Source organism: Sciurus carolinensis, unplaced genomic scaffold (assembly GCF_902686445.1).
Source record: "Sciurus carolinensis unplaced genomic scaffold, mSciCar1.2, whole genome shotgun sequence".
Lineage (NCBI taxonomy): Eukaryota > Metazoa > Chordata > Mammalia > Rodentia > Sciuridae > Sciurus > Sciurus carolinensis.
This window is the reverse complement of record NW_025920130.1, coordinates 605,907-631,898: the sequence shown is the minus strand read 5'-3', so window position 1 is coordinate 631,898 and position 25,992 is coordinate 605,907. Positions and strand designations below refer to the sequence as shown.

The following is a 25,992-nucleotide window of genomic DNA, read 5'->3' as shown; positions in this document are numbered from 1 at the left end:
TTTCAGGTGGCCCAATACATTGAATGGGTGGACGCAAACATGAGTTTCAGAAATGACATTATTGATATAAAGTAAGATCAGGAAGGAGGTTTTAGAATGTTGCACTGAAAAAAGTGTATCTTATCTGTACTTGGTCCTAACACCTGTTAGGAAAGAGACAGCTGTGGTTTGGAATCCATCCTAACTTTGAGTCCAGTGGTAAGAGTGAGGAAGGTTGTAGCAATGGTGAACAGTAGAGAAGGAGGAATTGCACAGCACTGGAACTGAATGGGAATTTATAATTTGGGGAAAGATGAGGAGAGGGCAAAAATATCAGGAGGAGAAACATGAAGGGGGGAGACAAATTATAAGAAAAGGGATTTGTAATTGCTTCGCTGTGTGGAAAATACTCTTTTATCAACCTCTAAAATATTCAGTACTACCATAAAGACAAAGAGATAAATGGATTTGTGGTGTCTTTTTTTTGTATTTGTGGTAATCAGAGTCCAAGCTCTACATCTGTTATAATATGAGGATAGAGATGGACAAGATGGCCTGTCTGGGCAGGAGAATTGAGTTCAAAGCCAGCCTCAGCAATTTATTGAGGTCCTAAGCAACTTAGTGAAAACTTGTCTCTAAATAAAATATCTTTAAAAAGGGCTGGAGATGTGGTTCAGGGGTTAAGCATTCCTGGGTTCAAAAAGAAAAAGGAAAATAAATGCATGGTACCAAAAAGAAAAAGAAAAAGGAAATAACGTGATGTTAACTTTTATAACTAGAAGAGAATTTGAAAGCATAAAAGTGAGGGCAGGCATACCACTTCAATAAGAAAATTGAGAACTTAATTGAATCAGCTGAAATGTATAAGTCCCTTCTCTCTATATAATTCTGCCTGGAAGAAAAGTAGGTCTAAATTTAAACTATCAGTCTTAATAACTAATTAATGAAGAAGCTTGAAAGAAAGGCTATCTGTTGACTTGGGTGCTTAGAAGAGAAGCCTGAAGCTAACCATTCCTTCTTGTTAATCAGCAGAGAAGTTAATGGATATAAAATTGCATCCCAGTCATCAGGCATTTAAGTGACATTTTTCAACCTATTCTGAATCTTGTCATTGTAGATTTTTTTATTTTTTTGCTAAAAATCTATGTGCTACAAAGGTCAAAGAGACTTTCTATAACCTTGGAAGGACTCCTTTTATTAAGTTCAAAGGTTCTGAACCATGAATTTGAGATCAGTAATCTTGTGAAAGGAAGTACCTTTGCTAGAACAATTGTGATGGAAACCTTTGATCCTTAAAGGCTTAAAATATAGTTAATTATAAGAGGTGGATTTTAACTATGAATCCTAGAAACATGGACATCATTAATCAAGCTCTGTGTAACTCAACCTATATTTTTAAAATTTCATCAAATTCCACAGGTTCCTGCAATCACTTCCACTCCTTACCTTCCTGTCTTAGTTTGGGTTACCCTAAACAAAATGCCATAGACAGGTTGGCTTAAACAATAGAAGTTTATTTTTGGAGTTCTGGAGGCTGGAAAGCCCCAGTCAGGGTCCCAGCAGCACTAGGTTCTGGTGATGAATCTCTTGCAAAGGCTGCCTTCTGACTGTGTCCTTCCGAGGTGAAAGAGACGGAGACCAAGCTCTGTGGTGTAAATAAGGGTGCCAATCCCATCATGAGGGCCCCACCCAGTTACATCATCCAAATCTAACTAGTACCTGAAGTTCCCATCTCCAAACATCACCCTTTTGGAGATTTAGGCTTTAAGATGTGAATTTTTGGGAGCAGAATTCTGTCCATGGCATCCCTTCTGTGCTGTGACTGCCTTCTCTTCCCTTCCTGCAGATGAGTAGGGTGGTCTCCCATCCCAGGTCACCCTCTCACCTTGAACACTGGCTCTAAGGAGGCCTCCCTGCCAAGAGACATCGTTGTAATGACTTGCCTCTTTTTCTCTGTTTTCTCATTTGCTCTGGGTCAGTCTCAAGGACACACACAACACTGTGACTGTCTTATCTCTAAAATAAACACACAAACAAAATAAGAGCTGTGGATTGTTTGGAGCTGCCATTCCCCTCCACTCCCTGTCTCACTTCTTCACTCCCTACCTGTCTGTGCTCATGTCTCTTACTCCTTTTTTTCCCCTTTATCTCATTTAAGAAAAATAACACTATGATTCAAAATTCAAACAAAATAGAAAAGTACAGACAGGTCTTGCTTCTGTCATGTCTCCTCAAATATCGAACCATTTTATTAGATTCTAATTGTGAATTTTCTGCTCTTTCCTTATGTGAAAGTAAGCATATCAAAAAGGTTTTTTTGCATTCAACTTGCTATTAATCAAAGGCATAACCTGGAGATTTTTCCTCTATCAGGATGTACATATTTTTAGTGGCTTAAGTGAGCAGTTTTCCCTTACCACACCATTTTGCCATGATTCTACCTCACCTTAGGTCCAAAGCAATGAATCTTCTGACCACTTCCTGAATACTTTGAACCATAAACCCAAATATGTTTTCCCCATTGTTTATTTCAGGTATTTTGGATACAGCAAGGAAAAGTAGACTCACCCTCTCTCAGACATCTATGATCCCCTCCCATATCACTGCAATGACTCCTAACTGATCTCCCTTGTTGAGACAGTCACCCCTCCTCTATCTAGTCACCATGTCAGAGTAATTCTTCTGAAATGTCATTGAGTTCATGTGGTTCTGTGCAATGCTGCCCCCTTTCACTCTGAGTAGAAGCCAAAGTCCTTGTAATCATTTGTAAGGTTATACATCAACTCCTGATTTCTCATGTGTTCTTCCCTGCATACTCTAATTATGCTAGTAGTTTCCTTGATGCCACTTAAAGGTGCCCACTCTGCACATGCTTGTTTAGGGCCTTGAACTTGAAGTTTTTGCTGTCTTTATATAGTTCATTTATTCATTTTTGTTTCTGTCACTTTGGTAGGACATATGCTCCAGGAGGGCAAATGGGTCTGTTTTATTCATTATCATATATCTTGTGACTAGTAGTCACACAATGCACTCAGAATTGCTATAGTTTGGATTATTGTCTCACAAAGGTCCTTGTTTTAAAGTCTTCTTACATAGCCTGTGGCACTACTGGGAGACTGTAAGACCTTTAAGAGGTAGAGCCTAGTGGGAGGTCTTCAGGTCATTGGAAAGAGGATACCAGGAACCCAACCATTTCCTCTTCCTTTGTTATTCTTCCAGGTCATTGGGTGAGTGGTCTTGTTCCTCCAAACACTCCTGCCATGATGTGCTGTCTTACCTCAGACCCAAAGTAATGGGCCAATGAATCGTGAACTGAAACCCCCAACACTGTGAGGAAAAAAAGTTTTATTCTTTGCAAGTTATCTCAGGTATTTGTTGAAGAAACAGAAAGCTTACCATTCCAGGAACTATTTATTAGTGATGAGGAATATTCTTTTTTATGGAATAGATTTTAGACTTAAATAAGGTAATTCAAGTAGATCTACTTTGAAACAAAAAGCCAAATGTCAGTTTTGCCTTTACAATAGTTGATGGGAACTTCCACCAAGATAAACAAGACATGATCCTGCTCAAACTAAAATGGAGTTATTTGGCAAAATAAATGCATGTTTATGGAGGAGTACTGAAGAAGTTAAAAGTCATTGATTCCCAGGCCATACGCTAAACGGTCATTATTTACATACTTTCAACCTATTTCAGAATCACAGCTAGCCCTTTATGTTACAGTGAGATTTAGTTGTATGACCCTTTATGACCCACAACAGCTAGGATTCTTATTGGTGTTGGAGCAGGAACCTACAGAGTTTACATTAGTTTACATTAGAACTGCAAGAGTGAGGGACACTTTCCTATTCTTTAACCATGTTTGCTAAACATAGAATGCCAAAATTTTTTATGTGTGATAATGATCCTAACTAAAAGACTCCATATTTTCAGATTTGACACATGAGAATTTGTCCCTGTGGTAAAGTATAATCTCATTTATTATAAGAAGTGACATATGAGACTTTGGAAAAGTTCCCAAGAGGAACTTCCAACAGCTTAGAGGCAAGTCATTCCAGTTTTTGTCTTGAATCTCCTTTCTGTTACTAGAAACATGCATGATGGCTAGAGCTCCAACCTCTGAATTTGACTATAAGATGAACTTGTGAATGAAAGTCATGGTCTAGGGCAGCATTCTCTGAAACAGGAAAGGCAAATACTTTACACCTTGTGGGCCACACTTGTTTTCTATTTCATTTTGTTTGTTTGTTTGTTTGTTTGTATTTGGTTTTGCTTGTATACTTCTTCACTAATAAAACCCATTCTTAGATATAGGCCATGCAAGAGCACTCTGCATCATTATTTACTGACCTCCTGCTCTAGGAAAGTGGAAGAGAAAGATTAGAGAGTCACTCACAAAAACAAAATTAGGATGCCAACTCTATTTCATATGCCTCCAGACTTACTTCACATAAAGAAAATTTAATATCCATCTACTGGAGATACCATTGCCTTGTTGTTTCTACTATATGCAAATGATAAATTATCTAATTGATAAATTTCCCTTGAAGGAAGCGTACCTATTGTCTCAAACTTTCTTTTCTTTTCTTTTCTTTCTTTCTTTTTTTTTTTTTTTTGAGGAAGAGGAATACTATTAATAAAAACAAATAGAAGAAAAAAGTTCAAGAGCACACTAAGAAGAGAAAATTGAAATGAAGGATCTGCTGTGAAGAATATGGAAGAGCATTTAGATAAATATTATTTCACTGATTTGTCAGGTAAAGCCAGTTAACTGCAGTCCTGGGAGTCAGGATGAGCAATTCAAACTTGATTCAATAGGTAATAAAGACCTATTGTAGGTTATTAATAATGGGAGGACAAAAGGAAACCATGTTTTATAAGGAATCATTTGTTAGTGATGTATTCTGTACTGAAAAATGGAAGTTACATGCTGATAACCCTGGAAGACTGAACCTTGAAAGTCTGAAATGACAATGGAAAGAAAAAGGTGATTTTGAGCAATGTAACAAATGCAGGGGCAGAAACAGTGAACCAATATTTGTTAAATGCCCATAAGATTTGGAAGAGGAGAGAGGAATCCAGCATATCTACAGGTAATAAGCTTAATAAACTTCTAGTCTTATGTTAGATAACTATTTTTCTGCCATGCTCACTCATGTGTAATTTCTAATATTGTACAATTATTTCAACAGAACGATTAATGTTCCAACACTAGAAAATTGAGTTTCCTAACTTCTTCCAATAAATAATTTAGAATAGAGCTCAATTCATAGCTAAATATTATTGAATTTATCTAGATCAATATAATTATTCAATAGCAATAACAATCGCTACCAATTTTTAGCAGCATATTTGCCAGATGCTAAGGGTGTTATGTATCTTCTTTTGAATCCTCATAACAATCCCAAAAGGCAGGTGTAGGAGTTACATACAACAATGCATTCTTACCTTCAACATGTAGCATGGCTGCTAGGGAAACCTGTCTAACCAGGAACGGCATTCCTGATTCCCATCACATTTGTCGAAGCATCAGAGTGTATACTACCAATGAACTTCAGCAGGAGTTCATAATACGTCACTTAAAAAACACACTTTACATGGACTGATATGAACAGTTTGCAAGTAAAAGGATGAAAAATTGCTATACCACATCCTGTGTCAATGTGGTGATGAAGTGCAGATCATACGCTATACTGTCTTTCTTTGCTCACCAGTCAGCCAACTCTAGAGGCTCTAGAAGTGGACTCCAATGAAGCTCTAGGAGCAGAAATGGTGAGTGGGGGACAACCTGGATCCCTGAGTCATTGCATGGAAAAAAGCTACCGAGGAGAGTCACCAGTCATGACAAGAATGAGAAATACACATTAATTATCCTAAGTCATTGCAATTTGTGAGCTAAACGTGGCCTACTCTAACTAACACAGTAGCCATTATTAACATTATATATACTGAAATAAGACTTAGGGAGATTCACCTAAGACATTAAGTGGTAGGACTGAGATTTGAATTGAGAGTACTAAAACTCAGAGCCTTTTTTCTCACATATTACCCAATACTATAACCTTTTTTATATAAATTTGTGAAAGTTTGGTGCTACATTTTTGGTAAACCAGGAGGAAATTATAACTTACATTTTGAGATATGTTGATCTTGTTTATAAAGCCCCATAGCTAAGCAGTATGGTAACATGCATTGCTAAAGGTTATGCACATTTAACTTAAAAAGTAACAGTTGCTTTGATGGATTCAGTGATCTGAAATTTGAATATTCTATTATAATTCTGACAATACCTTCCAATCAATTTTTCTCATTGGGGTCTAATATGTCTTATAGGAAAGTACAAGGGCTGAGTAGTCAGAACTACCTGGACCAGGACATGATCTGTAGGACCTTGAATAAGACAAACACACTCTCTGAATATTTGTTATTTTATTATTATTATTATTATTATTATTGTTGTTGTTATTGTTATTCATCTCCAAAAGACAGGTAAAATCAAGAGTTTTTCAGGATGAGTCTAAATATTCAAAATAATGATGGAAACTTGAATAAATTACTTGGTATTCAGTACATGGCTATCTATTAATTAAATCCAGAACTACTTAATGCCTACTTTGTGCCAGACATTAATTATGACATTGGAGATACAATTAATGAAACAGACAAAAATCCCTGCCTATTTGCATTCAATATAATCTATTATTATATTTTTCCCAGAAATCCATAGTAAAATAAACCAATATTTAGTAATTTCCTGTTCTAACACACACAGTAACAGGAACAAAATTTATACTCCCATGTAAGACAATAAGAACAATCAAACAGGAAAATTGTATTAGACAACGGTTTGGAAAACACTGAGCCTCAGATAGCAATAGATAGTGATCTCTGAGATATCAAGAATGAATGAGATGAGTCTTGCAATTGTCCCAGCTTACTACCTTGAAAGAAGCTTTAGGCAGAGGAAGGAATTCAGGTGGCTTTGGTGCACTGAGGAGACAGGAGAGTCTTGGAAACCCAGGTAAGTATTCACTGGACAAACTACTAGAGAAAAGGAAATGCATAGAAAGAATCTGCAGGAATCTGCAAAGAAGTCCCCCTGATTATTGACCAAAGTTCTGATCAGACATGTGGAGAAACAATCCAAAGGTAGGGGAAGAACCATTCCCAAAGATTAGAGATTCAGACCTCATAAAAAACTAAAATAGTGAGTTCTTTCACTTAAGAGATTTGAAAAATCCATCATTCATGGAGCCTTATGTATTGGAAGCTTGGTCTCCAGGGTGACAGTGATGAGGTCATGGAAGTTTTAAGAGGTGGGTCCTTTATCCATTCATCAATTGGAGGGTATCTAGGTTGGTTTCACAATCTGGCTATTGTGAATTGAGCAGCTATGAACATTGATGTGACTGTATCTCTGTAGTATGATGGTTTTAAGTCCTTTGGGTATAGGCCAAGGAGTGGAATAACTGGGTCAAATGGTGATTCCATTCCAAGTTTTCTAAGGAATCTCCACACTGATACATTGGAATATTGCTCAGCCATAAAAAAATAAAATAAAATAAAAGTATAGCATTTGGAGGCATATGGATGAAATTGGAGAATATCATGCTAAGTGAGATAAGCCAATCTCAAAAACCCAAAGGACATATGATCTCACTGATAAGTAAATGATGACACATAATAGGGGATGGGGGGCAAGAATGGATGAAGGAGGGACTGTATAGAGGAAAAAGAGGTGTGGGAGGGGTGAGGGGGAAATAAAAAAAAATTAACAGAATGAATCAAAAACTATTACCCTAGGTAAATATATGATTACACAAATGGTATACCTGTATTTCATGAACAAACAGAGAAACAAGATGTATCCCATTTGTTTACAATACAAATAATTTTTTTTAAAAAAGAGGTGTGTCCTAGTAGAAGTTGCTTTAGGCATTGGAGGTACCACCCGCAGAAAGGATTCTTGCTGATCTCATGGAGTGATTTAGTTCTTGCAAGAACAGGTAGTGGTTCACCTAATGTGTGCCATCTCTACCTAATATGTGCCTTCTCCTGCATGTGGCCATGTGCAACTTCACTTCTCTGCCTTGTTGTGGCACAACTGAAGGAGATTTCACAAAGGTTGAGCAGATTGAAAAGGTCAATGTTGGACCTTACTCCAAAATTGTGATAAAACACCCCTTTTTCCCTATATAGCACCAAGTCTCAAGTATTTTCTCATAGAAACACAAAATAAACTAACATGAATAGCTTCATAAACTGAAAATTCAGTATTAAATTTCCACAAATTGACTTACAGATTCAACATAATCCAAATAATATTCTCAGCAGGTATTTATCTTTTGAGTAGAAATAAATAGTTTCTAAATTCAGGTAGAAATTCAATGATTCTAGAAGAGTCAAGGGCATTTTAAATAAAATAAATAAAACCAAACCAAACAACCAAAAAACAATCAAAGGTGTAGAAATAGCACTAGCAGATTTCAAAATTAATTATAAAGCTACAATTATCAATATAATATGGTGATGGATGTGACAATTGAGAAATTGATCAGTGGAAGATAAATAGACCCCTGAACAAATGGAAAACTGATATTTAAATATCGTAGAGGGAAATCAATTGATAAATGGTAGTATTTTCAACAAGTGTTGCTAAAATAGTTGACTATCTTTAAAAAGGAATGCATCTTCAAACCTTAACTTCACACTATATATGAAATTTACCCAGGAAAAATGGTGGAATGAGACAGACATCACTACCCTATGTACATGTATGATTACATGAATGCTATAAATCTACATTGTGCACAACCATAGAAATGAAAAGATGTACCCCATTTGTGTACAATGAATCAAAAGGCAGTCTGTAAAAATAAAAAAATAATTAAGAAAAACAAACAAACAAAAAATTTGTCTCAAAATGTGTCATAGATCTAAATTTAAAACTTAACTCTAAAACATTTAAAGAAAACAAGGGTGAAAAAACTTAGTGATCTTGGATTAGGCAAAGATTTTTCCAGATTGGAAACCAAAAGCATAATTTATGAAATAAAAATACTTCATGTTGTATTTCATCAAATCTTAAACTTCTAGTCTTTGAAAGATCAACAGAAGCAAACATTATGTATATTTATTTACATATAAAGCATACATGTTTGTGAAAGTGTTATGATATTAATGCTTGTATGCCTCACAAAATTTGCAAAAGGTAATTCCCAATGCAGAGGTATTAAAAGTTGTAGCATTTAGGAAGGAATTTACCATAAGGGCTCTGCCCTCATCAGTGCTCTGCTCCCATGACTGGATTAGTGCCTTATAATCACTAATTAGAGGGTGAATGTGATGATGGTGTTTGTCCCCTCCAGAGAATGAAACAAAAAATACTAACATGGAAGCAGAGAGCAACCCCCACTAGATATAGAAACTATGACACCACGATCATAGGTTTCCCAGTCTCCCAGCAATAAATTTACATTGTTTATAAATTACCCACTCTAAGGTATTTTGTTATAGTAGCACAAAAGCACTAAGATAAGAACAGGAAGATATGTGTGTGTGTATGTGTGTGCACGTGCATGTGGTGGGAGGCTTGTTCCCATAATATGTAAAGAACTCTCATAATTCAAGAATAAGAAAGTAAACATGTTAGTCTGCTTTTTGTCACTGTGACCAAAATATCCAAGAAGAACAATTTAGATTCCATAGTTTAGCTATTGTAAACTGGGCTGCTATAAACATTGATGTGGCTGCATCACTGTAGTATGCTGATTTTAAGTCCTTTGGGTATATGCCTAGGAGTGGGATAGCTGGGTCAAATGGTGGCTACATTGGAAGCTTTCTGAGGAATCTCCATACTGCTTTCCAGAATGGTTGCACCAATTGGTAGTCCCACCTGCAATAATGAGTGTACCATTTTCCCACATCCTCACTAACAATTATTGCTTGTATTCTTAATAATTGCCATTCTGACTGGAGTGAGATGAAATCTCAGTGTAATTTTAAATTGCATTGCTCTAATTGTTAGAGAGGTTGAACTTTTTTTCATATATTTGTTGACTAATCACAATTCTTCATCTGTGAATAGCCTGGTTAATTCTTTGCTCATTTATGAATTGGGTTATTTGGTTTTTTGTTTGTTTGTTCATTTATGCGTTTGTTTTGTTTTGTTTTTGTTTGACTTGGTGTTAAGTTTTTTGAGTTCTTTATATATCCTGGAGATCAAAGCTCTATTTGAGATGGTAAAGATTTTTTCCCATTCTGTAGGTCCTCTCTTCATTTTCTTGATTGTTTACTTTGCTGTGAAGAAGCTTTTTAGTTTGATTCCATCCCATTTGTTGATTCTTGATTTTACTTCTTGTGCTTTAGTAGTGTCGTTGAGGAAGTTGGTTCCTATGTTGACGTGATGTAGATTTGGACCTACTCTTTTCTTCCATTAGGCACAGGGTCCCTGATCTATTGCCTACGTCCTTGATCCCACTTGTGTTAAGTTTTATGCAGGATAAGAGATAGGGGTGCAATTTCATTTTGCTACATATGGATTCCCAGTTTTCCCAACATCATTTGTTGAATAGGCTATCTTTTCTCCAATATATGTTTTTGGGGCCTTTGTCTAGTGTGAGACAATTGTATTTATGTGGGTTTTCTTGTGTCTTTTATTATGTACCATTGGTCTACATGTCTGTTTTAGTGCCAATACCATGCTGTTTTTATACTACTAGCTCTGTAGTATAGTTTAAGTTCTGGTATTGTGATGTTACCTGCTTTGCTTTTCCTACTAAGGACTGCTTTGTCTATGCTGGGTCTCCTATGGAACCAGCCTAGGTGCCCTTCAACAGATGAATGTCTAAAAAAATGTGGTATATATACACAATGGAATATTACTCAGCCATAAAGAAGAATGAAATTACAGCATTTGCCAATAAATGAATGGAATTGGAGAATATTATGCTAAGAGAAATAAGTCAATTCCCCAAAAATAAAGACAAATATGATATGCAGATGTTAACTCACAATGAGGGGTGGGGTAGAGAAGAATAGAAGTACTTTGGACTAAATAAAGGGAAATAAAGGAAAGGGAAGGGGAATGGGAATAGGAAAGACATTAGAATGAATCAGACATCACTTTCCTATATGCATATATGAATTCATGCCCAATGTAACTCTGTGCTGTGTACAACCAGAAGAATGGGAAGTTACACTCCATATATGTATAATATGTCAAAATACATTCTAATGTCTTTTTTTTTTTTAAAGAACAACTTAGAAAAGGAAACCTCATGGTTTCAGAGATCTCAGTTTGCAGTTGGCTGATTTCATTCCTCTGGACCTGAGGTCAGACAGAACATCATGGTAAAGGGAGCAGTGGAGGAAAGCTTCTCAGCTGATAGCACCACAGAGCAGAGAAAGAGCAAGTAAGGAATCTGAGGCTAAGTGTAAACCCCCAAAGCATGTCTACAGTAGCCTACCTCCTCCATCCGCACTCTACTTGCCTTTCCAATTATTAACCCATCAAATGAATTAATCTACCAGTGAGGTTAAAACTCTTATAATAGAATCATTTTATCTCTGAACAGTCCTGCCTCATCTCACACGTGAGTTCTCAGGGGACGCTTCATATCCAAACTAAAACTATAAACAAATCATTAAAAGAATGGGCAAAAGCTCTGCATAGACACTTCACCAGCAAAAAAATATACAGGTGACAAGCACATGGAAAGACCCTCAGTACCATTAGTCTTTAGGAAGGTGAAAATTCACACTATAATGACATATCCTTATTCTCCTCTTAAATTGGCTAATATTAAAATTCTGAACATATCCAGAATGGTGAGGGGGTATAGCAACAGGAACTCTTGTGTCTAGTGAAAAACTTGTTCAACTTCTATGGAAAACAATTTAACTGTTTCTTAGAAGGTTAAATGTGCACCTACCACATAAACCAGCCAGTCCACTCCTGGGGATTTGCATGTGAGGAAAGAAAGCACAGAGGCATACAAAGGCTCCCAAGTATTCACATGAGCATTATCCATGCCAGTCCCACAGGAACATGTCAAATGTCCAACAGGAAGTGAATGGAGAGCAAACTGTTATGTATCTATACGATGGAATATTACCCAGCATAGAAATAAACTATGGAAACATGGACAAATCATCTCTAAAGAATTACACAGAATGTAAGACTCTAGATAAAAGAGCTATGTACTTATATATGAAATCATATAATAGTAAACTCATATAGAAAACAGACCTATGGTTGCCTAAGAAAGGTTGGGAGGAAGGGCAGAATGGATACAAAAAACTTTGAAGATGAAAAAAAATAATAAATTTGCTATTTTGATTAGAATCATTTCATGGGTATATCATCACACTATATGTCTTACATATTTAAATTAGATAATAAAAATCACAACAATTTAAAGTGATAAAATTCAGCATATTATATAATTTGTGTAATTATATACACATTTAGTTTATGTATGTATATTGTTTATCATCGTATACTTAGTTTATTGTATGTCAAGTGTACCTTAATTTTAAAATATAAAAATATAAAATAATCATCCCATAAGAATTTTCCAAAATCCAAAGATGTTGTAGATTTTTCAAGTTTATTGTTTCCCTTCATACACTCAACCACTTGCAACAGGTGTGGAAGTAGATTTGGCATGCAAAAACTGGTGTCTTTTCATTTACCAGAACTCAAAATTCACTTTAAAAATTTTGTGGGGATAGAAGTAGATTATATGCTGAAAGTTTTTCTGCTGATACATTGCTCCTTCAACAATAGTCAGACCCTGACCATCAGTAGTCACTTTCATTTAATGTATACTTAGAAAATTCTAAATGAATTATGTGCTCACGTCTAAGAAAATTTCAAATTATACCCACGGATGCAGAATGAAAAATGAAAGTCCTCGTGCATATCCCCCCACTTCTAAATATTTCTTCATGATTAACAATGAGAAGAAGATGACAAGATGATGAGATGCCATTTCCAATCTTTACTGCAGATTGCGTTCACTTTCTTTTGTGAACAGGAAAGTACTTACTTGGGAAGAAATTATGCATTGATTCATGGTCTCAAGAAAAACTGCTGATATTTTGATGAAGCCACCTCAACGTCCTCAAAAAATTAGTGTCCTCTCTCTCTGCATTGTTACAAAGCTGATCTGCTTTAAGCCACCTTGCCCTCCAGATAGCACATTTCTTTTTTTTTTTTCTAAATAAAAGCTGTTCTTAAAAATGATTCAGTTGTCCACTTGATTGATCAGAAGAGTGATTTTTCTTTTTTTCTTAAGGAAGAAAAGATGTGAAGAAAGAGAAATAAAGAGAGAGGCTTGTTGCATTCCACCTCACCTGTTTTTTACCATGTTCCTTAGCCCAGAGAGGTAGTTCATGAGATGATATTAACAGAGAGATCTTAATTCCTCAAGCAATGATCAAAAACATAGGCTAAGAAGTAGTGCAGAGAAGCAAAAATTTCTGACCTTAATAGCTTTCTACAGGGAGCATTTGGTTCTATCCCATACCTTCTGCTTCTTGATAGCAATGGTTGGATTTTATTCTTGGTGTGTACCATAAAGAGACCTGAAAACTACAAGAGGCACAAGTATTCAGGGTTTCTTTTTACCCGTAATCTAGGTAGACTGTAGCCATAATATGAAAGTAAACACAAGACAGCTTTACAGAAACCTCCTGGAATTATTCCTAAATGCAGTCCTGTTGTCTTCAAGTACATAAAGTTTTTAAGTGCCAACATTCTCAGAAATGAACTCAATGAACCCCGATAGGTTGGGAAGTTAATGGTATCTATTGAGTCCCCATTGTATACACAACAGTTAAGGACTTTATATTTGTAACCCTTCTGTCTCAAGACCATGTCTGACTGTAAAAAATAAAGTGGGGTCAAGACGAGAATAACCAAACAACTTACCCACCTGTCTTCACTGTCCCTTGTAGGATCTCTACACCACCACTTTTAGACAAGATTTGCAAGTATTTATGGGAGTTCTATGGTATATCTCACCTTTGCTCCAATAAATAATCTTTTCAAGTACTATAAGGCATCTGCGATTAGTTTCTCTTTTCTTAGTCTCTATTTGATTTTTGGCTACTATTAGAACTGCTGATAATCATAAAATGCAGCTAACTGACTTCTACCCTGCCAATAGCACCAAGAATTTTACGAACAAACGTATGTTCATTTAAAAACTCTTCCTTATAAAGAGTTGATGTGTTTACATGTAAATCAAACCATATCTATAATTTTGTACACCTGTGGCACTCTAATCTGGAATTAAAGCCTCAGAGGTGATTATTTAAATACTTCAAATGGTTTACCAAAATCTGCACCACAGGGTCTACTGGCAAAATTATTAGAAACAGCTCAAGGTCCTGGGTTCAATTTCTAATACAGCCAATTTAAAATAAAAAAAAGTTATTAGAAATAAATTTTCAAAGGATACATAAGGACCCAATGTACCAAATTTAATCAATGTCTTGGAAGGATTTTTTTTGGCTCTCTTTACATTTTTCTCTAATTGTTACAGTTTGTATTTGCTTTTATATTTATTTCCCCCATATTTTAACTGTTGCATTATAATTATATGTAATGGTGGGATTTATTGTTACATATTCATACATGCACATGAGGTAACAATATATCTTGGTCAATATCACTCTGTATTTGCTTTTTAAATGTAACCCTTTCTACTTAGACTTTGATATGAGAAACTGGGGCTGATTGGAAGGACACCAGAATGTCTGGTCCCATGTAATACTCGAAAACTCCCTCAGCCTCTGTCCAGATTTTTTTTCTTTAATTTTCAAAGGTTTTCATGCATCTTTATTCTTTCTTACCTTTAAAAATTTATTTTCCAGAAGATTCCTTGTTTTCTTAGGCTATTGGACTTCTTTTAGGCTTATTTGAAAATGCCTGCAAACATTCCGTCAAACACCAAATAACATTCCTATCTTGTTATCTTGTTCCTATAGAGAGGAAAATGAAACTTCTGCTATTTAGAGTCCAAGTTACTAGCTCAAATAAGCAAAATTTTTGAAGGAAAAGGGAATCTTGAGAATAAAGTACTTTCAGGAACATAAAAATTATATTTAGTGACACTTTACCACTGAGACTTATTTTTTGGTCATTGTCCTGCTGTTCAATTGAGACACAGAGCTCTCTGTGGAAATTCTTAAAATCACAGGATATCAGATTTATCAAACCAATTTGACATAATCAAGGGAAGTACTTTATTATAAGCATTTAATATAAACATTATAGGGTAAGAAATATAATTTGTTTGAGTTTGTAACAGAAATCATTGAAGAAATTTTAACTTTGTGGTGAGCCATTTAATATAAGCTGTTAGAATTCTCTTGAAAAAATTCAGATAAGCACTAAAACTATTTTTTGGGATCAACAACAAACATTAAAGCTTTATACTAAAATATGAATCACCCATATTTTAATTTTTAACCATTAATCCCTGGGATTTGAGATAAGGTAAGATCAACTGCTTTAAAGAACAAATCGGACTACAAGTAACCCAATCGACAAATGGTCTAAGGAAATGAACAGACACTTCACAGAAGAAGACCTACAAACAATCAACAAACATATGGAAAAATGTTCAACATCTCTAGTAATAAGAGAAATGCAAATCAAAACCACCCTAAGATTCCATCTCACCCCAATCAGAATGGCAATTATCAAGAATACAAGCAACAACAGATGTTGGCGAGGATGTGGGGAAAAAGGTACACTCATACATTGCTGGTGGGGTTGCAAATTAGTGCAGCCACTCTGGAAGGCAGTATGGAGATTCCTTAGAAAACTTGGAATGGAACTACCATTTGACCCAGCTATCCCACTCCTTGGTCTATACCCAAAGGACTTAAAATCAGCATACTACAGAGATACAGCCACATCAATGTTCATTGCTGCTCAATTCACCATAGCCAGATTGTGGAACCAACCTAGATGCCCTTCAGTTGATGAATGGATAAAGAAACTGTGGCATATATATGCAATGGAATATTACTCAGCCATAAAGAATAATAAAATTATGGCATTTGCAGGCAAATGGACGAAATTGGAGAATATCATGCTAAGTGAGATAAGCCAATCTCAAAATACCAAAGGAAGAATGATCTCGCTGATAAGTGGATGATGATACATAATGGGGCGTGGGAGGGGTTAGTTTTAGGGTTAGAGTGAGGGTTAGGGAGGGGGGCAAGAATGGGGGAAGGAAGGACTGTATAGAGGGAAAAGAGGGATGGGAGGGGTGGGGGGAAGGGGAAAAATAACAGAATGAATCAACCAAATCACCCTATGTAAATTTATGATTACACAAATGGTATGCCTTTACTCTATGTACAAACAGAGAAACAACATGTATCCCATTTGTTTACATTAAAAAAGAAAAGGAACAAATCGGTCATTTATTCATTTTCTTTTCTTTTCTTTTCCTTTTTTTTTTTTTTTTTTTTTTTTTTTTTTTGATGTTGTGCTCTTCAGTTACTTATATATTCTGGATATAATCCCCTGTCAGAGGAGCGACTGACCATGATCTTTGCCCATTCTGCAGGCTCTCTCTTCACAATCTTGTTTCTTTTGATCTGCAGAAGCTTTTGAATTTCATGCCATTCCACTTATTGATTTTGGTTTCATATCTTGAGTTTTAGGGTTCTCATTAAAGAATTCAGTGCCCGTGTCAGTATGTTGGAGGATTGACCCTGTTTCCTTCTAGCCCTTGCAAAGTTTCTGGTCTAATTTGTAGGTCTGTGGTCCATTTTAAGTTGAGTTGTATACAGGGTGAGAGACAGGGATATAGTTTTGTTCTTCTAAATGTGGATATCCAGTTTCCCAAGATCATTTGTTAAAAAAGTTTTCTTTTCTCCAAGGTATGTTTTGGCACCTTTGTCAACTATCAGATGGCTATACTTATGTGGTATTGTCTGTGTCTTCATGACTGTTTTGGTGCCAATACGATGCTTTTTTTGTAATTACAGCTCTGTAATATAATTTACAATCATGTACTGTGGTGCTTCCAATATTTCTCTTTTTGCTCTGTATTACTTTGGCTATTCTGGATCTCTTTTCCTCCAATTGAATATTAGAATAGTATTTTTCGAGTTCTGTGAGGAATATCATTGGTATCTTGATAGGTCTGCAATGAATTTGTAAAAAGTTTTGGTAGTATGTCCTCAACAAGCAATATTATAATAAATGTAGCCAATAAGTTGAGTGAAACCAGAATTGAACAACATTATGATTACTCAGTATATACCACAAAGTGGATTCCTGGGATTTTACTTAAAACATGGAAACTTCAACAATGGAAATTAATTTTTAAATATATTAATAACATTTACAGTACAGTATCTGTTGCTACTATATCATCTGAATGCCATGTTTTATATGTAAAAGGTAATATTCCTTCTTTTAAAATAGAGAAGTTTGATTCTAATTTTCTCTAATTAGAAATGTGTCAGAATTTTCCTATATCTTCAAGTACTGTATTTAGTCACGAGTGGATTAAATTTTAAGTGGAAAATGAATTGTAAGATAAGAACAAGTTTTGCCTTAAGATTGTAGTTATTCAGCTTTTCTTAACTTTAATTTGTATTCTGAGGGTTGGTGGTATTTTCAACTCAGTTGCCCTCAAAAACTAAGGTATGGACTGGTTCAGGTTTCAGGTACACAAAATCTACATAAACACTTCCATTTTCCCTATTGATTTCTTTTGCAAAATTCTAATTATGCATTACTATAGTTAAATGGCCAACTCCAACTGTACCTAGGAAAAAGTGAGCCTTATCTAAACCACTGAGGTAAAGGAGAAAATGAGTCTTATCCTGGAGGGAATTGTCAACCTGCTTTCCTAAAACAACTGTTAACAAGCTCTGATACAGACCCAATATAAGGAGATCCTGTAAAATTAGATGGTATCCCTGAGCTGATAAAGAGGATTTAGTCTCTTTCTTAGAAACAGAGTGATAAATCTGTGCTGATCTTGGATAGCTATACCCAAGCAAAATCCTCTCAGTGTACAGTTTCCAAATCATTTTGCATTCTGAAATAATAGACCTGATGTGTTACCACAAAATAAGTAAAACAAACTTCCCCAGATTCACTGTCAGAACAATCAGGACTCACAAAGTCTCGGTGTATTTATTAGGATGATGGACTTAGAATCAGAAAGTTGGGATTCTGGACTGGGGAGATAGCTCAGTCGGTAGAGTGCTTGCCTTGCAAGCACAAGACCCTGGGTTCAATCCCCAAAAAAGGGTATTCCTTCTTTCTAGCCTGATGACTGTGACCAAGTAATCAAGAAAATCTTTCTTTGTAAAAGAGGAATTGATATAACTGCATGTTTCCTGGGAAGAATACCTGCAGCAATATGTGGGCAATGTGTTTAATGGAGTCCTTGGCCCTCAGCCTTTGCTCTGTCCTTGGTAGCTGTCACTACCATTCAAAACACAGGGAGGTAGCTGACATTTCCATAAGGACTCATCCCAGTGCTTGGGTCAATTGGAAATATGAGCTGTGGAAATTCTGATTATTTGATCACTATAACTTCACTTAGCACAGTTACAAAGAGTCACTATCGAATGAGCACGTACTGTGTGTGTTTCAAGCTCTATTCTGAATATTTTCTTTGAATTAGATCATTTATTATTCACATAAAACTGTATGAGGTAGAAACTAAAATGTTAATTTACATAGAACAACAAAACAGATATGGAATTGCCTGGCAATAAGAAAACTAGTGAGAGGAAGAGAGGGGACTGAACTGCAGATAACCTCACACAGAAGCTATGCTGCCATCTCTACTGTGCTGTCTCTCTTACTGAGATATAACAAATGTCCTTAAGGGAGGGATAACTAAGAATGTTTTTTGGGGGGCAGGGGTTCCCTCTAAACTCTCAACATAGTGTCCTGGCCATGGATGCATGACTATCTTTGAGAAGATTGAATGTTCCAACACAGTAAAACCTAACACCATCTATAAAGTACCTACTGTGTTCCAGGTACTGACCTTATTTAATCCTCAAACCAACTTTGCACCATGGGTTTTCTTGCCCTCATGGGTCAGTCAGGCAGGCTTCCCAAGTATAGCACAGACCCCACACTTGAGTGGAAACAGAATTCATTAAAGCTGTCCCTAAAGGCAGCTCTGAGAATTTCTGGGAGCTAGAGGATCATCCATTCTTGGATAACTCTCAGTTAGGGTCACTGCTGAGCCACAAAGCCCACACTGCTGCTGGGATCAATGCTGGATGTTTAAATCACCAACACTGCTCCACTGCTCTCCTTGAGACCTGCTGGCTTTGCCCCTACCCCTGCTGGAAATGATTCTTAGTGAAACCACCTTCCTCATATTCAAATTGAAGTCAGGACATCTGACTGGTAGATACTCAGGTAAGGTGTCTGAACAAGAAAAGTGAGTGCAAGGATTGAAACAAAGCAATTCAAGTTTTATCAGGTAAGGAATTCCCTAGTTCCAGAAAATCCATCAGACAAGTGCTAGGGAAGAAAAACAAAGAATTGGCAAGTATCCACTCTACCTCCAGTTTACAGATGAAGTGACCAAGGCTCAGAGTCTGGATGAGTTGCTCTACATCACCTAAGTAGTAAGCAACAGATGAAGCAGTGTGTCCCTCAGGTTCTGTTTCATCACCCAAGGATGCTTCCCTACAGACAAAGAAGAATACTACCTATTTGAGAAGTCTCCACAGTTGAAGGAATAGAAGTTCAAGGGAGAAAGGCTGTATTGTGGCTGGGTGATCCCCAAAGGCCTCTTGGAAAGAAACAGTACTTGGTTGACTCCCTAGACTCCCAATAACAAGACTAAAACTCTAATGTAAATGACATCCTTCAATACACAGAGAAGGAAACTAAGACTCAGAAAAGAACTGCTCTTCTCAAGGTCCCTTGATGGAAAGTAGCTTAAAACTCAAGTCTGTGGTCCTGAGTCCCACCTACTCTGCAGAGAGCTAATGACCCCAGCTGAATGAGTTCACCAGCTAAATCATACCTCCAGCAGGAGTGTTGAATAGACTTTGCATTGATGAGAAGAGCCAGAGAGAAAGCCACATGCTACAGTCTAAGCAAAAAAGAAAAACATTTATTTAGTGTTTAGCTTCTCACAGAATGCTTCTTGCCCAGCTGTCTCCAAGGAGGTAAAAGGTCCTTGCTTATGACAGAGCACTCACCCAGCTCCTTTCCTGCTAATGTCAAGTATAGAAGGGGAAAGAAAAGGTCGCCTGCCTTCCTCCTGATGGAGCACTGATGTTCTTAGGAGCTCACAGGGTCTTTTCTAGAAAATGTCAAATTACACCCATGTAACTTTTCATTGGACATTAGCTGAATAGCTCTATTGTCCAGCCCATGGGTCCACTTAATTTCTGCCTCTGATTTTAATGTCCAAAGTCAACAAAATTAGAAAAATAATAACAGAAATGTCGACTTTCAGTTCTCTGGTCACGGTGACTTTATAGTGTGTATTTTTGGTCTCGGGCCTGATATAGCTTCTGAGAAGTATGGTATTTTATGATTAAAACCAAGGACTTGGTGGTTACACAGGCCTGTGGTGAATCACAGTTCAGCAGGTCCTGCTGATGTGTGACCTTGGAGAAAGGATGGAATGTTTCTGATTCAGTTTGCTTCTTGGTAAGATGAGAATAATGATAAATTTTTAGGGGATTGGAGATGATGTAGGGACTTGATCTTATTAGGGACCCGTTATATATCATAGGTTTCCCTCTTCATTTACTCATTTAACTGAAGCTGACCTCATCTGCTGGGTTCTTCAGACTCCTATATTTGCATGTTATGTATAAACACACTGGTAATGTTAATCCATGTAATATTCAGCAACCTCTCAAAGATAAGATTTTATTACCTCTTTTTTAAAGACAAAGGCACTGAATTGATGAATTTTTAAATGACTGAAGTCAAGATAACTTTTATGTGCCCCTTAGCTCTACTACTAGTACTTTACTTTAGAAAACTTGCAATTGTTCTTTTCTCTGATATTTGAGATGTCCGTCTTCTACAAATCAAAAATATCTTTCTCAAGGATTTGGGATTTGTCCATCATCATAGAAGTTGAGTCATCTATGTCCCTATCTCTGTGGGAGGGTAAGGGCCCAACTGAGGTGACCACAGTTGGCAAACACAGATGACCTCATCTCATTCAACAGCCACTCTTTCCCAGACCTCTGGTACTTTTTCCATTTCCATTAGAGACTCTGGATAACTCATTCCTGGCCAGAGGAGTTGAGTTCAGCCTCTCTACACTGTTACAATATTCTTAAACTCTACTGATAGTTTCTTGAATAAAGTCTTCCTTCCCTGTTTGCCTTATCTGATACAATTTGTCTTACATAGGCCCCCAAATTACCTAATTAAACAAAACAAAGCTTGAATTTGAATTCAGTTCTTTCATGTTCTTTTCACATGGAATTGAGTTGGGATTTAAGATGAAGATGGCAACCTGAACTCTTATTTTATAATGGACATTGTAGTCAAAGTCTAACTCAAATGGCCTTTGTTTTCTCTTCTGAAAAGTGAAGATGTGGGATTCGATTCTGTGCTCACCCTTGGACCTGGAAGAGCCCTCATAAGCCTCAATAAACAAGGGAAGAGGAGACTAAGAGGACCTTCAGTGAGGGCATCAAGTTTGTTCACTCTAAATAAATAAACAAACTGAGGTCATGTGTTGACTTCCTGTAAATAGGGTAGGTGCTGCTGCTGGTGAAAAAAAATAAGTCACTGGATTCTGACATTTATATGAATTTTCTTAGTTCTAACATTTTGAAGTTTCTTTTTAAAATTCAAGCTATCTCCAAGGACTTAAAAAAAAATCCAGCTTTCCTCTCTTTCCTTCACGTTCTGTTTTCAAAATATTTAATCTATCCCATATCTTTATCTCCTACTGTTCCTGATAAACAGATATTCAGTGAATAGACACTACTCAGAAAAAAAATTTACATTTTTATTTAATAGGCCATACTTTGGACATCCTTTCTAAATTTTCTAAATTGAAGAAAAAAAAATTAATTCATTGGTGGAATTTCAGATCCCTGGACCAGGAAGACTGGTACAGTTGGCTCATTCATTCAAGCAGTATCAGATGTCCCCTTGTATGAAATCCTCAGGGATTTCAATATGGACAATTTTTACTTTTCTTTTTAAAAAGGTAGCCCCTGACCTCATTAAGTGAATTTTTTTATACTCCAAACCTCCTAAAATGAAAATAAACAAACAAAACACCCTGCTGATCAAGTTCCTTGTCATTCCAATTCAGTCATAATTTTTTAAGCACAAACCATTCTAAAGGTGTCTTATCAAACCATATATCCTGAGGTTCAAGAGATTATGAAAGTCCCAAAGATGGAGAAGATTCCATTTATCATTTGAAGTCTTCTCTCTGATCTACTTTTCAATTGAACCTTGTACAGAGTAGGGGTTAATACATAGTTAGTTAATTCATGAGTGAATATTTTAAAAATAAAACTACTTTCTGTATTAAAATTATAGCAAATCTAAAGTTCAAGATTTAAAAAATATTTCCAATCATTTATTTTCTCACATTTCATGGGTTATTACACTTTTAAAAATAAAATTTAGCATTCAATTTTTAAACTTAGCTTCAGTGAGACCCATGTATTAGCATGCCCCAGACAGGTTTATCAAAAATATCTTCTCACTACTAAAACCTCAGCCTACTTCAGCTACAAATTCCTGTGGTCTTACTTTGAATAAGACAGTATCATTTCCATCTTCATTACAAAATATTTCAATCATCTGCTTTAGAAATAAGGTTCTATTTCTTAAGAACAATGGTTAGTCTGGGAACTTCAAAGGGCATAAGGCATTCTCAAGGCTTAATTATGATTACACGTACAATTATAAGTTACAAAATATCCTTGAAAGTCAATGAAAGTTCTTTCACCTATTTAGATACTTGGAAAACAAATATTCCTTGTATGAAGATTTTATTGTTGCTATTTTACTTCTTGTCCAGAGCATTGCTCTTTGCAAATTTGAGGATGGGACTTCTGGGTGTCTCTTGGTGTCATCTGACAGCAGTTCCATTGTTTCTACTGGAATTCACATGAGGAGAGTGGAGTCATACACATAGGTTTGTTTCCAGGTATAGTAACCATATAGCCTTAATATTTAAACCCTATGAATTTAATTTCCTTATCTGTAACATTTGTAATCCTTTTTATTGTTTTTCAGGGTTGAGGGTAATATTAAATGAAATACTAGGCCTGAAATACTAGCTCCCTTGGGTCTTCTAAAAGAGCACCCATTCCATTCAGGAAGACTGACTTTATGAACTAATGCTCTTCTAAATGCATCACCTCCTGATATATTTATTACATTGGGGATTAGAATCTAAATATATGAATTTGGGGAAGGACACCAACACTCAGACCATAGCAGCAATATTCAAATCACAAAATATCCTTCACTTAAATCTGTCCTAAATAAATAATAAAGATGTACCTTACGATGTTTGCTCAAGGATAACCATTTCAGAAATACAGTGGAATATGCCCAAAATACACTGAAATATGCCCAAATGACCAGAAAACTAGGTTAGTTTGGTAAATTAGGGAACATATATGATGGAATATTTGAGGGAAAATTAAATATTATAGTAATTTATTTAGTTCAGTAAATATATGTCAACTTTAAGAATCATAAATGTGTGTTCCTGCATGAGTGTGTTATACCTGTGGGTATACGCACTAAAAAGATTGCAGTCTTATTTATAGCTTATGAAATTTAAGTGAACTTTAATTATTTGGGCTTATCTAAATTTTCTAAATTTCATCCAAGTATGTTGCTTTTATAATAGTTGCAAAAACAGTCTTTTAAAATGTTTCTTTCCTCTTATAAATTCTTCTAAATAACACCCAATTTCTTTCTTTTAGACATTTTTATCCTTTATCTTGTATCAGCGTACTCCACTTACTCATTATTTACACCTCAAACTAATGCCAGTTAACCAAATCCCACTGAGCAAGTCACCCAGGATATAAGGAGGGTAGTAGCTGAGAAGACGATAGAGGCAATACATTTTTCTTCCATCAAAGGTTTGTGACAGGATCTTCTCTCATCGCCGGTGAGTCAGGCCCCGAACTCGAAGAAGCCCTGGCGCGCCCTCCCCACCTCCGCGGTCTTGTAGGGCGAAGGAGCGGGCGCGCGCTCGATCGAGCGATCGGTTGGCGGCTCTTTCTCCTGCTCTGGCATCCAGCTCCTGGGGCGCAAGCCCGGTCGCCCGGCGCTTCTTTCTTCTTGTACGCAGAACTCCGGCGGCGGCCTATGCTTTTGCGATTCTTCGAGGAGTCGTCCGGGTGGTCGGTGGCGGCGGGCAACTGCTCCGCCCCGCTCCCGGGGAGGCGGCGGCAGCGGCGGGATTTGGCGCGGCCGGGGAGGCGGGGGAGGCGGGGGTGGCCGGGCCGGCCTGGAGGCCTGGCGCCACCCTTCAGGGCCTGCAAGAACCCAGCTGCGGGGGCAGGAGGGAGCTGGAGGATGGTTGGTGGTGGGCTTTCTACTTTGCCTTTTCCTCCTCATGCTGCCTAAGTGAGATGTGGGATCTCTGGCAGCAGCTCCGGGGTGGGGATAGGAGCTCCGGAGTAGAAGAGCTGGGTTTGCTTCGGGGCCTAGCCATCAGCTGGCCTAGTGACCTTAGGCAAGTCACTCTGTAATTTATCTGCGCCTCAGTTTCCTCCTCTGCCTGTCGTTGTGTGGGGGGTTGAAAAGCGCTTTGTAAACTATACAGCGTTGGTATACGTAAAGGATGATTATTGTAATTTCTTTGAGTTGTAAGAAAACAGTTACCCATCCGTGGAATTTTGATCTGGGAAACTTGGATTGGAGTTGGAGATCGCCAAAACTCCCAGATATTGTATGCAGAAAATTTGTGGGAACCTGCATTATAAGGAATGATAATACACCGCTAGCAAGTTTTCAAAGGGGCCTGTGACCCAGAGAGTTAAGAACAATTCCTGTGTGCCACTTCCTTTATGCCACAGGGAGGAAACTGAGGCCTAGATGTCGTTTGGGATCCTTCACTACCAATTTGAAGCCCCTGTTTGAGTCCCTGGGATATGTGAGCTGTTACTGTGTATAAGTAGATATTTGGGGTAACAACAAGCCCTGCTGACTTCTATTCTGAATCCTTTCCTTTCACCATGGGGTGACTGAAGGATGGCTGATGCATATGGTACAATGGCACCCAATGTAAAGCAGCTACAATTGAGAGTGGATGTGTTCTGTAGTATCAAGAAGCATATTTAATCTTTGGCCCAGCGGTTCTTTGTTTTCTGCTGTTTATACTGGTGCCTGACTACCTACCTATCTTTGACCATTTTCCACGACCATTTTGCTGTGTGTCACTTGCTCCTATTTTGTGTCCCTAGTTTGTGTGGTTGGTAGTGAACAGGTTTATTTTTAAATGGTGCTGCCATGCCCAGCTAATTAATGGTGCACATGGATTTTTAGCAGGCAGGTTCATTGGAACAGGCATGGAATTCCCAAAGATGCTTTGGGTTTTTCTTCATTTGGAGGTTAATGTGCTCTGAAAAGTTTTGTTAAAACTTCTGCTGAAACTCAAAAATCAGCTATTTGAAACTTTTCTGGCCTGCCATGTATTCTACTTGCTTATAAGTGTGATAATGAGATAGCCAATATGCCATTTTTTGTTTCTTTGTTAATTGTCAGCTGCTTTTTATCAAATTCCAGACCATTATCCAGCAAACACTAAAAATGTTTGAATAGTTGAATTTTAAACATTTTAATTTTGTGGAGTGGTGCTTACCAAGTGGTACAGCTCGAAGCAAGAGAACATGAACACTTAATGTTAAGTTCATGTTCTCAAACACTTAGTTTGTCTGATTAGATTTTAGCAATTATGCTGTTTCATTCAACTGTCTGGAAAAAAAAAAAAATCAGATGACTATTCCCTTTACCTAAAGGGCAGA

The 25,992-nt window shown here is 36.9% G+C and overlaps 1 pseudogene; it reads left to right on the top strand.

Moving 5' to 3' along the window:
• Positions 1–39: 39 nt before the first annotated feature.
• On the top strand, positions 40–25,165 carry LOC124974066 (putative taurine up-regulated 1 protein; annotated as a pseudogene).
• Positions 25,166–25,992: the final 827 nt, after the last annotated feature.